At 52.1% G+C, this 14,556-nt stretch overlaps 1 long non-coding RNA gene across 1 annotated transcript; it reads left to right on the top strand.

Moving 5' to 3' along the window:
- The first annotated feature begins 12,222 nt into the window (after positions 1–12,222).
- Positions 12,223–13,684, top strand: LOC125515906 (uncharacterized). The gene is made up of 2 exons (XR_007287166.2): positions 12,223–13,047; positions 13,199–13,684. It is a non-coding gene; the product is annotated as an uncharacterized LOC125515906 (long non-coding RNA).
- Positions 13,685–14,556: the final 872 nt, after the last annotated feature.

Here is a 14,556-nt window from a genome sequence, read left to right as displayed (position 1 = left end):
CGCAGCGCTGGTAGACACCAGTGACGCTGCGCCTGACCAGCTCTCTGTTGACTATGGTGTAGGCTGCCGCTCGACGTTGTACTTGCCGAGCTAAGGTCTCATCAGTTGGCAGCTTTTTGCTCACCAGAAATTTGAGGATGGGCTGGGCCCATGACGGTGCTGCTATTTCTTCGACTGCCAGAACTGTGACTTCGACGAGGGCGGCTGGGCTGGGAGGCGGCGGGTTGGAGTCAACAACCGCTTGCTGGGTTAATGAAGTCCCCGGGCCGACTGGCGCGGCTCTTGGGCCAAGTTCTGGAGTCTTTGAGCCCGCCGCCGCAGTTCCCGGGCCGGGCTCTGCAGTCCCTGGGCCGGCCTCGACTGTGGCGGCTTTGGAGCCATCTGCCAAAATCCCCATACCGTCTGCCGGGGCTCTGGAGTCAGATCCGACTTCTTCGGGAGGAGCCGGCACGAAGATGGAGTCTGATTCTGGTGAAGGCTTGACAGACGGCTTGAGGAGGCGTTGAAGGGCGACGCCGGATGGTATTGCTTGGTGGGTAGAGCCGATTCGTGCCAAGGCGTCTGCTTGGTCGTTGTCGTTTCTTGGCACATGGAGGAACTCGCACCCCTCGAAATACCCACTGAGTTGCTGCACGAGGAAATGGTAACTCGCCATGTTTGCATCTCTGGCGTCCCAATCGCCAGACGACTGTTGGACCACTAAGTCTGAGTCGCCATAACACAGGATCCGGCGAATGCCGAGTTCTTTGGCAAGCCGGAGCCCGTGAATGAGCGCCTCGTACTCGGCGACGTTGTTGGAGGCGGCAAAATGGATTTGCAGTGCGTATTTGAGCTTGTCGCCTTTAGGAGAGGTGAGGACGACGCCGGCTCCCAAGCCGGTGCGCATCTTGGAGCCGTCGAAATGCATCCGCCAATGGGTGGAGTCGGGCGCTGGAGGTAGGTACTGGGTCTCGGCCCAGTCAACGAGAAAGTCGGCCAGTGCTTGTGACTTGATGGCGGTGCGGGGCTGGTAGTGGATGGTGTAGGGAGCCAGCTCTATGGCCCACTTGGCCACTCGGCCAGAAGCATATCGGCTTCCGATGATCTCGGCAAGTGGGGCCGTGCAGACCACAGTGATTGGATACTCTTGAAAGTAAGGCTTCAATTTCTTGGCGGTAAAGTGCACGCCATAGCACATCTTCTGGTAGTGGGGGTAGTTTTGCTTGGAGGCCGACAGTACTTCGCTCAGGTAATATACCGGTCTCTGGACAGGTAGTGCCTTGCCTTCCTCCTTGCGTTCCACTACAATGACCGTGCTGACTACCCGGCTGGTGGCGGCGATGTACAGGAGCATAGGTTCCTTAGGAGTCGAAGCCGCTAGAACAGGTGGAGTAGTCAGCATCTTCTTCAACTGGAGAAAAGCTCCGTCCGCCTTGTGGTTCCACTCGAAAAAAGTGGTCTTCTTCATGAGTTGGTATAAGGGGAGAACTTTCTCGCCCAGCCGACTGATGAATCGGCTGATGGACGCCAAGCGGGCGGTGAACTTTTGCACGTCTAGCAGTCGGCTGGGTACCTCCATCCTCTCAATGGCCTTGATCTTTACAGGGTTGCATTCTATGCCGCGTTCAGAGACCAGGAAACCAAGGAGTTGGCCGGCTAGTACTCCGAAGACGCACTTCTCGGGGTTGAGCTTGATCTGGAATCGGTGCAGGTTCTCAAAGGTCTCCTTGAGGTCTTCCAGCAGTGTTCCACGCTTTTCCATCTTCACCACCACATCGTCCACGTAGACATGGGCGTTTCTCCTGAGTTGCTTGAGGAGGCACTTCTGCATGCAATGCTGAAAGGTGGCACCGGCATTCCTCAAGACGAACGTCATGGTGAGGTAGCAGAAGGCTCCAAACGGCGTGATAAAGGCGGTCTTCAGTCTGTCAGCCGGGTTCAGCTTGATCTGGTGATATCCTGAATATGCATCCAAAAAGCTCAACAGCTCGCTCTGGCGGTGGAGTCTATCACCTGATCAATTCTTGGTAGAGCAAACGGGTCCTTGGGGCAGGCGTTGTTGAGGCTCGTGTAGTCAATACACATTCGCCACTGCTTGTTCTTCTTCAGTACCAGGACCGGATTTGCTAGCCACTCTGGAAAGAACACTTCCATAATGAAGCCGGCTGCTAGGAGTCAGGCTATCTCTTCTCCGACAACTCTTCTCTTCTCTTCTGACAGGCGGCGCAGGGGCTGCCTGACCGGCTTTGCATCAGATCGGACATGTAACTTGTGCACGGCGAATTCCGTCGGTACACCTGGCATGTCTTTGGGGGACCATGCGAAGATGTCCCGATTCTCACGGAGGAAATCGACGAGCTCACCTTCCTATTTGCTGTCGAGGTTTGCGCCTACGACAGCGTACCTCTCTGGGTGCTCCGGGTCCAAGGGTATCTTCTTTGTCTCCTTGGCCGGCTTGAACGAACCCTCAGCCTCCGACTCCTTTGGGTTATGCGACACCTCTGGCTGCTTGCCGGCCATCGCCACAACCCGGTCAAGGAGCCGCTTCTCGACTGCGATTACTAGGGATTCGGCTAGCCGACTACTCTCAGCCGCACAGGCAGACGACCTCCGGTAGTCGCCGGCTATGGTCAGAATTCCCCTGGAACTGGGCATCTTCATTTTGAGGTAGGCGTAGTGGGGGACCGCCATGAACTTGGCCAAGGCGGGTCGGCCAAGTAGTGCATGGTATGGGCTCTTGAGGTCCACCACCTCAAACCAAACTGACTCTCGGCGGAAGTGGTCCTTGTCTCCAAAGAGGACGTCCATCAGGATCTTGCCGATTGGTGAGCAAGAAAGCCCAGGAACAATGCCGTGGAACACGGTCCGGCTGTTTTGAAGCTGTCTTTGCTTGATTCCTAATTTCTCCATGGTGTCCTTGTACAGAATGTTGATGTTGCTGCCTCCGTCTATCAAAACTCGCGAGAAACGAGCGGCTCGTCTATCCGTGGCAAAGGTGGCATCCAAGACCAAGGCATAAGAGCCCTGCTCCAGCTGATAGGCTTCTCGGACCAGTGCATGAACTCTGGCGTCTCTGATGCTACTGCATTCACCTCTTGTCGCTGCAGCCGCCTGCTACGTCGATCATCAGCCACGCTGGTAAATACCACGTAGGCTCCGTGCTCTTCGGGGTATTCGTCTTGTACTGCGCCGACTGGCCTGACAGCCAGCTGCTGGGGCGGAGGCGGAGGCGGGTGCCCAGCAGGCGGGGGAGGCAGGAGGCCATCTCCTTTGGCGATCCTGGTGAGCCAGTGGCACTTCCGGGTGGTGTGATTTGACGGCTTCGCGCCGCTATGGAACTTGCAAGGACAATCCAGGGTCTGCTCGTATGAGAAGGCCGGCAACCAGTTGGGCTTGCCACCTTTCTGTCGTTTGGGTGGAGGCTGCCCATCCGGCTGCTGGGCTTCGACTGTCGTGACCTGCCGGCTGCTGGAAGCCGGCTGCAGGGCCTTGCACTTGTGGTCGCTCTGCTGTTGCCGCCGATTGGCATCTCCTGCCGGAGTTCTTGGAGCCTGAGGGGCCACTTTGCCAGTTGCCTAACTTGAATTTCCGCCTTCATGGAGGAGTCGGCCGTGGCGTACTTGTTTGCTATGATCAGCAACTCGTCGAGGGTTTCTGGCTCGTCGTAGAGGAGCTTGTGCTTGAGGAGGGTGCCTTTTCTACACCCGGCGGTGAAGTACTCGATAGCCTGCACCTCGTGCACGCCCTCGCAGGAGTTCCGAAGCTCGGCCCAATGCGTGAGGTAGTCGCGAGTCGACTCGTTGGGACCTTGCATGCACAAGGAAAGCTGTCGAGGCTTGGGAGGACGCTTGTACGTGCTGGTGAAGTTGCGGATGAATGCTTCGGTGAAGTCGACCCAGCTGTTGATGCTGCGGGGCTTCAGGCTATTCAACCATGTCCGGGCCGTGCCCTGGAGCATGAGCGAAACGTATTTTACGGCGACACGCTTGTTGCCATTTGCTATGCTGACAGTCGTGGAGTAGTCGACCAGCCAGTCTTCTGGCTTCACGGAGCCGGTGTAATTGGGCGTGTCTCTTGGGAGCATGAACCCTTTGGGAAAGGGCTCGTCTTGAATGTGGGGCCCGAAACAAGGCGGACCCAATTCGTCTTCTTCTTCTAGCGCTAGGGATCGGTGAAGTCGGTCGATCCGGTGGCAGGCGTCGTTTTCCCCGACTCCCTCTCGGCGGCCAAGGCGGTCGCCGAGAGTCGGATGATCAACAGGCGGCAGGGAGACTCGCCTTTCCCTGCGAGGAGGAGGAGGCGGACAGTCGTCCCGTCGTTCTACTCCTCTCGGGCGGCCGTCTCGGTCGTGGTCTATGGTAATGTGAGTCTGACTGTGGCTGACAGTCGGATCCTGGTCTCTCCTTACTCGGGCGCCGCCAGTAGGCGTCCGAGACGTGGCGCCTTGATCTCGGCGAAGGTCGTCGTTTTGCCGCTGCGGCGCCTCCATGCGGCAGCCGGCCTCGTTCTGCGCGGCAGCTGCGTCGAGGAGCCGCTGGACCCGATCCATCATCAGGTGGCGCTCTTCGCCCTCGAAATTGTCCATCTCGTCCGCCGCCGCCTGAGCGGCTCGAATGTTCTCCGCAGGCGTAGCGTACACAGGGCGACCTGCCCCGAATAGGTTGGCGATGGCTACGCCGCGCTGCTGGACCGCGCCAAGGCGGCTGGGCCCAGCTGGGGCTGGCGAGCCGCCAACAGCGCGATCCATCTCTCGCTGGTAGGCTTCTGACAAGCGTCTCATGCTAGCCAGCTTCTTCGCGCCTTCGACGAGCTGAAGGCGGCGCGCCTCCAACGTCTCCGCGTCAGCGTCTTCCGGAATGGGCACAGTCAGGTCTTGTAGTGCCGCGCCAAGTGGGTCATGCGCTCCTCCGCCGGGAGGCTCGTCATGACTAATGACGAGCACCTCGGTGACGGTGCTTCCGTCGCTCTCCGCACGAGGGAGAGGTTCGTCGTAGACCACCACATTAGTGGGGAACGCGTCGAGCGACGCGGTGTCGGAGTCGACCAGCATCGGGTCGGTGGAACCTACAGACTCCAAGTCCACGGCAGGCTCGCCGGCGACATGGAGTTGGTCGAGGAGGCCCGCGAGGAGGCTCTCGGAGCCGCCCGTGCCTGCGTTGGATGCAGGTTCGTCGGAGAGGCGAACCTCGCCGACAAGTTCGGCGAGGCAGCTGGCTACGCAGGCGATCTCAACACCGTGCAGCGCGTCAGCGCAAACTCCGTCTGGCGTGCCTGGCTGGCTGTGCTCGCCAGGGAGGAAAAGGGTTCCCGTCCAGAGCAGGTCTCCGGACGGTGGTGCACCATGCCCCACGGTGGGCGCCAAATGTCGGGGGTTGGGTGCGACATATGCCAAAGGATGGCTTATCATGGTGGGGACGAGTAGAACGTCGCCGGTGCCTGGAAACGGGATGAGGCGAATACATGCACGCCGGTGAATCTTACCCAGCTTCAGGGCTCTCCGGGGAGATAATACCCCTACTGCTGCTCTACGGGGTCTCCGCATGATCACTATGGCAAAGTGTTTACACGATTGCTCCTTGAGCTGTTTCCTAGAGGTAGGAGAACGCAAGGCTAGCTCTCTCCTTCCTATATGATCTGGTCTAGTGCTAATGTATTCCAACCCTTTGCATGGGTGCCCTGGGGGTTTATATAGGCCTACCCCCCAGGGGTACAATGGTAAGATGGCTGGACGCGGGCCCAGCCGTCAATGCCTCCAGCCTCCGTCTTCTCCGCCGACTGGTGGGCCCCGCCGACTGGCTCGGTACGGAGCCGACAGGCCGCGTCCGCCGCGGGAAGGTCTTGTCGGCTGCTGATTACTGTAGTCATGCTTTTAATGACGCGGGCTTGGTCATGAAGTCGTGGCAACAGCCCCGCCGCCTGGCGGGCGATCACTATTGCCACTCTCCGTCACATCTGGTTAATGGCGCGTGGGCCCCCGGGAGAGGAGCTGGCCGACTCCCAACGGGTCCGACTGGTGGCGCACTTGCCGTCTTCTGGGGTCCCGCTGGCTGGTGGGACCCGCCACCCCAGGGTCATACAGACAAGTCGTCGTGGGCGCAGGATTCGGTCCACCGGTGCTGATGTCAGGGCCGGCATGGCAACAGTGCCACGCCGCACGGAGATCTCCGCGGGTACGGCGTACTGTGGCCATGCCTGCCTCTGGAAAGGGGCGGGAGCAGGCTTCACTATAGCCACTCCCCTGTCCTGTCCCTCTTGATGAGGACATGGGGTTTGTTGGAGTCGTGGGCCGACTCCCCAGGGCCGGCTTCTCGGGAAGCCGTTAGTCAGGAGTCGGCTTATCCTGAAGTCGTTCCTGGGACTCGGCCGCGAGTGGCTAGTCGGTTGCCTTGCCGCCGACTTCTCAGAAGGCGGCTCTTTGTCTCGGGGTCTTGAGGGGCACAGCCTGCCCCGATGTCTTGAAAGGTTCTGGGACTCGGGTTAGCCTACCCGTGGCCCATTACTCCGACAGGAAGTGTAGGTATGTTCTGATGGCTCTCTCCACGAATGAAGAGTGGGTGGAGGGGTATATATAGCCTCCACACAAAAACTAACCGTCACACACAATTTACCAATCTCGGTGAGACCGAATTGAAAAACTCGGTCAGACCGATTCAGCAAATCTAGTGACCGTTAGGGTTTTCGGTGGGACCGACTGGATCAACTCGGTGGGACCGATGTGCTAGGGTTAGGGTAAATCCAAAACTCGGTTTGACCGATTACTCAAACTCGGTGGGACCGATTTGGGTAATAAGCGAAACAGAGAGTTGGCCAAGCAAACTCGGTGGGGCCGATTGCATATTTCGGTGGGACCGAAAAGATTGCAATAGGTAACAGAGAGTTTGCAAGGCCATCTCGGTGAGACCGAGATCCCATCGGTGAGACCGAACTGATTAGGGTTTCTGGCAGTGGCTATGTCAACTGAACTCGGTGGCTCCGAATAGAAAGAATCTGTGGGGCCGAGTTTGACTTTTGGTTTAGGTCATATTTGGAAGTGAGAATGTGGTTGAGGGCTTTGGATTATATCACTAAGCACTTTGAGCAAGCAAGCCATTAAGCAACACCTCATCCCTTCTTAATAGTTTTGGCTTTCCTATAGACTCAATGTGATCTTGGATCACTAAAATAGAAAATGTAGAGTCTTGAGCTTGAAGCTTGAGCTAATCCTTTGTTCTTAGCATCTTGAAGGGGTTCCATATCCTCTAGTCCATGCCACTTCATTGTTGAACTTATCTGAAACATACTAGGTAAAAGTGTTAGTCCAACAAGAGATATGTTGTCATTAATTACCAAAACCACCTAGGGAGCACTTGTGCTTTCACATTGCCACAAACCCTAATCAATTCGATCACACTGATGGGATCTCGTTCTCACCGAGATGGGCTTGCAAACTCTCTGTTGCCTATTGCAATAATCTCGGTCTCACCGAGATATGCAATCGGTCCCACCGAGTTTGCTTGGCCAACTCTCTATTTCGCTTATTACCCAAATCGGTCCCACCGAGTTTGAGTAATCGGTCAAACCGAGATAAGGTTTTACCCTAACCCTAGCACATCGGTCCCACCGAGCCGATCATGTCGGTCTCACCAAAAAGCCTAACGGTCACATTATGAACTGAATCGGTCTGATCGAGTTTTCTGATTCGGTCCCACCGAGTTTGGTCAATTGTGTGTAACAGTTAGATTTTGTGTGGAGGCTATATATACCCCTCGATCCACTCTTCATTCATGGAGAGAGCCATCAGAACATGCATACACTTCCAAGTTACATTTTCTGAGAGAGAACCACCTACACTTGTGTTAAGATCGAGATTTTCCACTCCAACCACATAAATCTTGATCTCTAGCCATCTCCAAGTTGCTTTCCACTCAAATCATATGTCCACCAAATCCAAATCAGTGAGAGAGAGTTGAGTATTGGGGAGACTATCATTTGAAGCACAAGAGCAAGGAGTTCATCATCAACACACCATCTATTACCTTTTGGAGAGTAGTGTCTCCTAGATTGGTTAGGTGTCACTTGGGAGCCTCTGTCAAGATTTTGGAGTTGAACCAAGGAGTTTGTACGGGCAAGGAGATCGCCTACTTCGTGAAGATCTACCATGGTGCGGCAAGTCCTTCATGGGCGATAGCCATGGTGGGATAGACAAGGTTGCTTCTTCATGGACCCTTCGTGGGTGGAGCCCTCCGTGGACTCGCGCAACCGTTACCCTTCGCTGGTTGAAGTCTCCATCAACGTGGATGTACGATAGCAGCACCTATCGGAACCATGCCAAAAATCACCGTGTCTCCAATTGCGTTTGCAAACTCCAATCCCATCCCTTTACATTCTTGCAAAGTTGCATGCTTTACTTTCCGCTGCCCATATACTCTTGTCATGCTTGCTTGATATGTATTGTGAATGTTTAAACATGTGCTAATACTCCACCTTAACTTGAAGAAAATAAAAACTGCCACTTCTCTTTGCTAAGTGTCTATTCACCCCCTCTAGACACCTCTTTTCGATCCTTTCACATACCGATGGACAAAGGGAATTACGTATGTTGTCATAACGATTTGACCGATAAAGATCTTTGTGGAATATGTAGGAGCCAATATGAGCATCCAGGTTCCGCTGTTGGTTATTGACCGGAGAGGTGTCTCGGTCATGTCTACATAGTTCTCGAACCCATAGAGTCCGCACGCTTAACGTTCGATGACGATATAGTATTATATGAGTTATGTGATTTGGTGATCGAATGTTGTTAGGAGTCTCGGATGAGATCACAGACATGACGAGGAGTCTCTAAATGATTGAGAGGTACAAATTGGTATATAGGACGATGGTATTCGGACACCGGAATTGTTTTGGAGGGTACCAGGTACATATCGGGTCACCGGAAGGGGTTCCGGGCACCCCCGGCAAAAGATATAGGACATATGGGCCAAGAGGGGAAAGGCACCAGCCACAAGGGGCTGGTGCGCCCCCCATATGGGCCAGCCAAGGTGGAGAAGGAAAGGGGAAGGAGGAAAGGAAAGAAAGGGAATAGGATACTTGAATAAGGAAGGGGGGCGCACCACTTGGGAGGACCCCAAGTAGGATTCGGCCTACTTGGGCGCCCTCCTAGCTGCTCCCTGCTCTCCCCACCTATATATATGTGGGAGGGGGCGCCTAGCACAACTAGACAATTGCCTAGCCGTGTGCGGCGCCCCCCTCCACTGTTTACACCCTCGGTCATATTTTCATAGTGCTTAAGCAAAGCCTTGCGAGGATCACTTCACCACCATCGCCACCATTGCCGTCGTGCTGACGGAACTCATCTAGTACCTCGACGTCTTTCTGGATCAAGAAGGTGAGGGGCGTCATCGAGCTGAACATGTGCAGAACTCGGAGGTGCCGTACGTTCGGTACTTGATCGGTCGGAGCTAGAAGAAGTTCGACTACATCAACTGCGTTGTCAAACGCTTACGCTTATGGTCTATGAGGGTACGTGGACACACTCTCCCCCTCGTTGCTATGCATCTCCATGGATAGATCATTGCGTGTGCGTAGATTTTGTTTTTTGTTTTCCATGCAACATTTCCCAACAGCATGCTGGATAGAGGTCGATGTGTGGAGTAATAGTAGTAGATGCAGGCAGGAGTCGGTCTATTAATCTTGGACATGATGCCTATATACATGATCAGCCTTGGATATCGTCATAATTATTTGCTCTTCTATCAATTGCCCAACAATAATTTGTTTACCCGCCATATGCTATTTTCTCGAGAGAAGCCTCTAGTGAAATCTACAGCCCTGGGGTCTATTTCCTATCATATTATTTTAGATCTATTAATCCAAAAATCCAAAAATACTTTGCTACACTTTTTCTTTATTTATTTATTTTTTTGTTTTTGCTAGATATATTTATTCAATCTCATGCAATTTACTCTATCTCAATACCGAGGAGAGATTGACAACCCCTCTTACGCGTTGGGTTGCAAGTTTTGTGGTTTGTGTGCAGGTGTTGTTTACATAGTGTTGCTTGGTTCTTCTAATGAACTGATAACCTTTGTTTCATAACTGAGGGAAATACTTACCGTTGGTGTGTTGTATCATACCCTCCTCTTCGCGGAATTACCAATGCAAATAAGCAATCGGTGCTCGAGCCAAACGAAAGAAGAACGCAAACACAACAGTTTACCCGGATTCGGGCCACCTTGCGGTGTAAGACCCTACTCCTGCTTTGTGTGGATTGCCTCGTGAGGGAGGTTGAGTACGTGTGTACAAGGAAGACAAACTACCTCGGGAGGCTCGGATCGCTCGAGGGATCTCCCAGGTCTCCACCCCTTTCTACGGTGGAGTCTAACCTATACTTATACTTGCCCTGGTCCTCTTCCCCCGAAAACTCTAGGCGGGAAGGGTTGCCACAACGACCAATTTCGAAGGGAAACAAGAGTACAATTTATCCTGACTAAAGGTGGTCTTTGCCTACTAAAGCTCCCTGCCATGACGCATCGGTGGGCTCGGTGATGACCTCCATCCTGGCGAGCCCGTTGTCCTGGTCTTCTTGCACCAAAGTGGCAACCTTTGGGGCTTGCATTGGGAACTGACGCACTGTCCTTGCTCCCTTAGCACGAAAGAGGAAAACCTCCCTATCTGTGCATGTTGGTGCCCTTCTGGCTCCGCTCGTCGCCACGGGCATCACCCACGTGAAGCAGCAGGACCGCGTGACTATTCTGCCTGATCCTTGATCTACACGCCTCCGCGAGAGGCCTCGGGAAGCCGCCTCGCGAGGCCGCCGATGGAGCTTGACGGTGCGCGCCTCGCGAGGGCCTTTCTCACGAAGCCTTGACATTGGGCCAGCTTGGGCCCTCTGCTAGTGTTGCGCCCTGGGCCGCAGGCAGACGACCCTGGGTACCCCAGTCTCATGGGCCCGACAATTAACAAATAAAAGACTAAGATGTCGATGCTTGCCATGAGGTTATATACATTTTAGCATGACACTCATGCTTTGATGATCACAACATAAGTACCTCCACTTGATGTCTCATTTCCATATCAATGGGTATTTTGCTACTAGTTGGAAGGTTACGTGAAATAATCGGTCGATTTTTTATCATGAGAAATGTCTCAATGCCTTAGAAATTGAAAGGACTATGGATTTTTAACTCCAAAATCTGGTTATAGCAAGAAAATAAGTTAAATCACACGTTTGGGCAAATCTTCGTACCATTTGACAAAAATATAGAATTCCTTTCAAGGCGATGACTGCTAATTTCCATTTTAAGTGCGACAAGCATCATTGTTTCCTAATATGGTAGACTTGATGAGATCCAATCCATTTGTTTTATACTCGCTTTCTAGCCCAAGATATATTGTGCACTGTCATATTTATGTAAAAATAAGCATTATCAATATTAGTTCTTTTGAGGCACCCAGTTCTGGTTATTTGACTAGAGGTTTGTTTTCCCGATAAATTGGCAACAATGTCCTAAGTTACAAAACAATAATATTAAGAATAAAAGATGGGTCCCTTGCAAAAAAAGAATAAAAGATGGGTATCCACTGAATAAGACCCAATACGATTTTTGGCCAAATCTCCACCTAGCAACAATAGAGATTAGTTTGTTGTTGTCGGCCCTTCCCTCGCTTACAAACCCTAGCCCTACAAGAGAACATATGCTAACCCTTGGATCTAATCGAATGGTTCTCATCATTTACGCCGTCCTATACATACCCTATCTATCCCTAACCCCACACTCCCAACCGAGGTCCGACGCCGTCGGCCTTCCCTCACTTACAAACCCTAGCCCTACAAGAGAACATATGCTAACCCTTGGATCCAATCCAACGATTCTCATCATCTACACCGTCCTATACATACCCTCTCTATCCCTAACCCCACACTCCCAACCAAGGTCCGCCGACACCCACCTCTTCTTCTAGCTGGAAACCTAGCCCACAATTCACTCGCCGTGCTAACCTCGATGCTACCAACCAGACCACTCAAGTCAGCTTCCTCTCCGGTATTGTCGCCGCATGTTCTTCCACAACTCATCATTTTTCCTCCTAATGGTCGGATCTAGTGTCAAACTCTTTGGAGAAGTCGGCAAACCCCTTATGGACACATATCCCCCCTAAAATTGCGACATGTTGGGCTAGAGAGGTCGCCGGTCAGCGAACCCTAAAGATCGGCCGATGCGTCGACATTCAAGATTCTATCAAAATCGGCAGAGGTATGCACGAAATCCCCTTTCCATTCTTGACAATAGATAAACCGATTTTATGTTATTTTATTTGCTAATTTTGACATAGGTGGTGATCCAATATTCAACGAATTTTGGGAACTAGTATTTCCAGATAGGAAAATAAATCCTTGATATTGAAAGAATCAATCAATTTCTTTTCTTTTTAGCTGATGAGAATCAATCCATATCTCCACCATAGTAAAGAAGGAATCACAAAAGACAAGGAGGAAAGCAAATACACACACACACTAGTAGCATCAAATCCTTGGTGGTAGAAAAGGAAAAATCCCCTTTCTCCTAGAGCCGCGGGCGCGCGCAGGAGGCCTGACCTGATCGGAGCGGAGAGGAGAGCCAACCGCACATGCCTGTGCTGCGGGCGCGGCCCCACCTACCCCGCCCTAATATGCTCTCTCCCGAATCCCCACCTCCCCAGTCCCCATCTATAAAAGCCGCGCCCCTCCTCCTCTTCCCTTCCACGCAGCGACCAGTGGCCGTAGGTAGCACGCTCCCCCTCTTCCTCCTCTCCAAAGTCCACCGCCCTCCGTGCCGAGCAACCGAATCGGGATCGATCGTCTCCTCCCCGTCGCCGCCGCCTCGGGCTCGCTTGGTGCAGATCGGGACCCTCCGCCCGCCCCGACGGGCCGGATCCCGCCTTGCACCAAGTGAATCGGAGCCGGCGCAGCGACCCCGCCCCCGCCCCCGCCGCCAGAATTGGTTGACGCTCCGGTGACGTTGATTTCGGCCGCCTTCTTCCCCTGGTTCGATCGGTCCGACGCTGGTGATTGATTACTAACTACTCGCTGCCGGTCTTATGTTCGATTCCGTAGGTTCGCTCGTGCCTGTTGCGCGTTCGGATGTTTGCCTGGATTACGAAATTCGCTAGATCTAGATCTGGCGCCTGGATTTAATTGTTGCCTGTTTGATCTGACGGATTTTTTGTTGCCAAGCAAGATCTAATCCTTCTTTTTTGCCAGGATTCGTGCCATGCTATGGTGCAAATTGAGCCCCCAAATTGTGTTGCAGGGGAGGCCGTGGGACGCTATGAGATGGTTCGACTTAGTTGGTCATGACGCGAATTTCGATTTGGATCATGGGGCGGGTCTTGTGTATGGTACTGGTAGATTCAGTAGTATTTGGCGTGATTGGACTGTGGAGAACATTTATTGATGTAGATGGATGCTGGTATCGTTTTACTACTTGTAGCAGGGGCGTATCTCTGGCTAGCAGCTCTGTACTCTGCAGGTGACTGGTAATTGCGGTGGACTTGTTTTGGGAGGAGACATGCTCAGATGAGTTGCATGTGTATCCTTCCACATGCTTTATTTAGCACATTTGCTGTAGCCTGATGTGAATTGTCTTCAGGACAGATGCTAATTCCAGAGATTTGATTTGAAACCTGTAAGGTCTACAGTAGACTTGTTCTGTTCATCTGGGGAATTTCAGCCTTTTGATTCAAGACCTATCGGTATGGTTTGAGCTTTGATTTGTCAAAAGCTTACTACTCCCTCCGTCCGGGTATATAAGTCATTCGCGTAGTTCTAGGTCATCGATTTGAGGAATTAAATATGTGTTATATGTCATGAAAAGTATACCACTAGATTTCCACGCGAATGTAGTTTTTAAATATATATTTTTTGTTACATATAATACATATTTAGATAGTTAAATTATTGACCTAGAACTACGTGAATGACTTATACACCGGGACGGAGGTAGTAAACCTTATTCAGCAGTGATCAAAGTGGATAGGCACAAGTATCAAAGTTTACATAGGGATAGGTGTGTAGTTGCTATTTTTTGTATAGTTTTAACTACACTACATAGGGGTGTAGCGAGCTAATCTCGATCCCATCTGTGAATCTTGATAGGAGCAACATGTACGGTTTCCAATTTTGAAAGTGTGCCAAGTTTGTTGCTTCCTGGATGTTTCACTAGTCATATGCTGTACCACGTGGTCATTGTTTGTATCAGAATGAAGCAAAAGAGATAAGTGAGTTTCTAACAGTAAATTGGTCGAATCCAAAGCGACTCTTCCGGTGTATGCAAGTTGAGATTAGATGTTTAATCATTTCCTGGCTTGTCAACAGTTTTCCCTCTGGGATGAATTGACAGTGTACGTTTGATTGTTGGGACGTCCGTTTTCCTGAATGGCTGTCATATTCTCTGAATACCGATGATTACGACCTGCGCTGTTGATATGAATAGTGAATCTAGCAGTACGAACCATAGTTGATCAAATAATTACCTATTTTAGTTGGAATCTAGCAGTACTAGGACTCGTTTGATCTAACAACTTTTGCCCATAAACCACGGTGGATTTTACAACTTTTGC

The sequence above is a fragment of the Triticum urartu genome, chromosome 6A (genome assembly GCF_056163025.1).
Source record: "Triticum urartu cultivar PI428250 chromosome 6A, HENAU_Tu73, whole genome shotgun sequence".
NCBI classification, from domain to species: Eukaryota; Viridiplantae; Streptophyta; class Magnoliopsida; order Poales; family Poaceae; genus Triticum; species Triticum urartu.
This window is presented reverse-complemented; position numbering and strand designations above follow the sequence as displayed.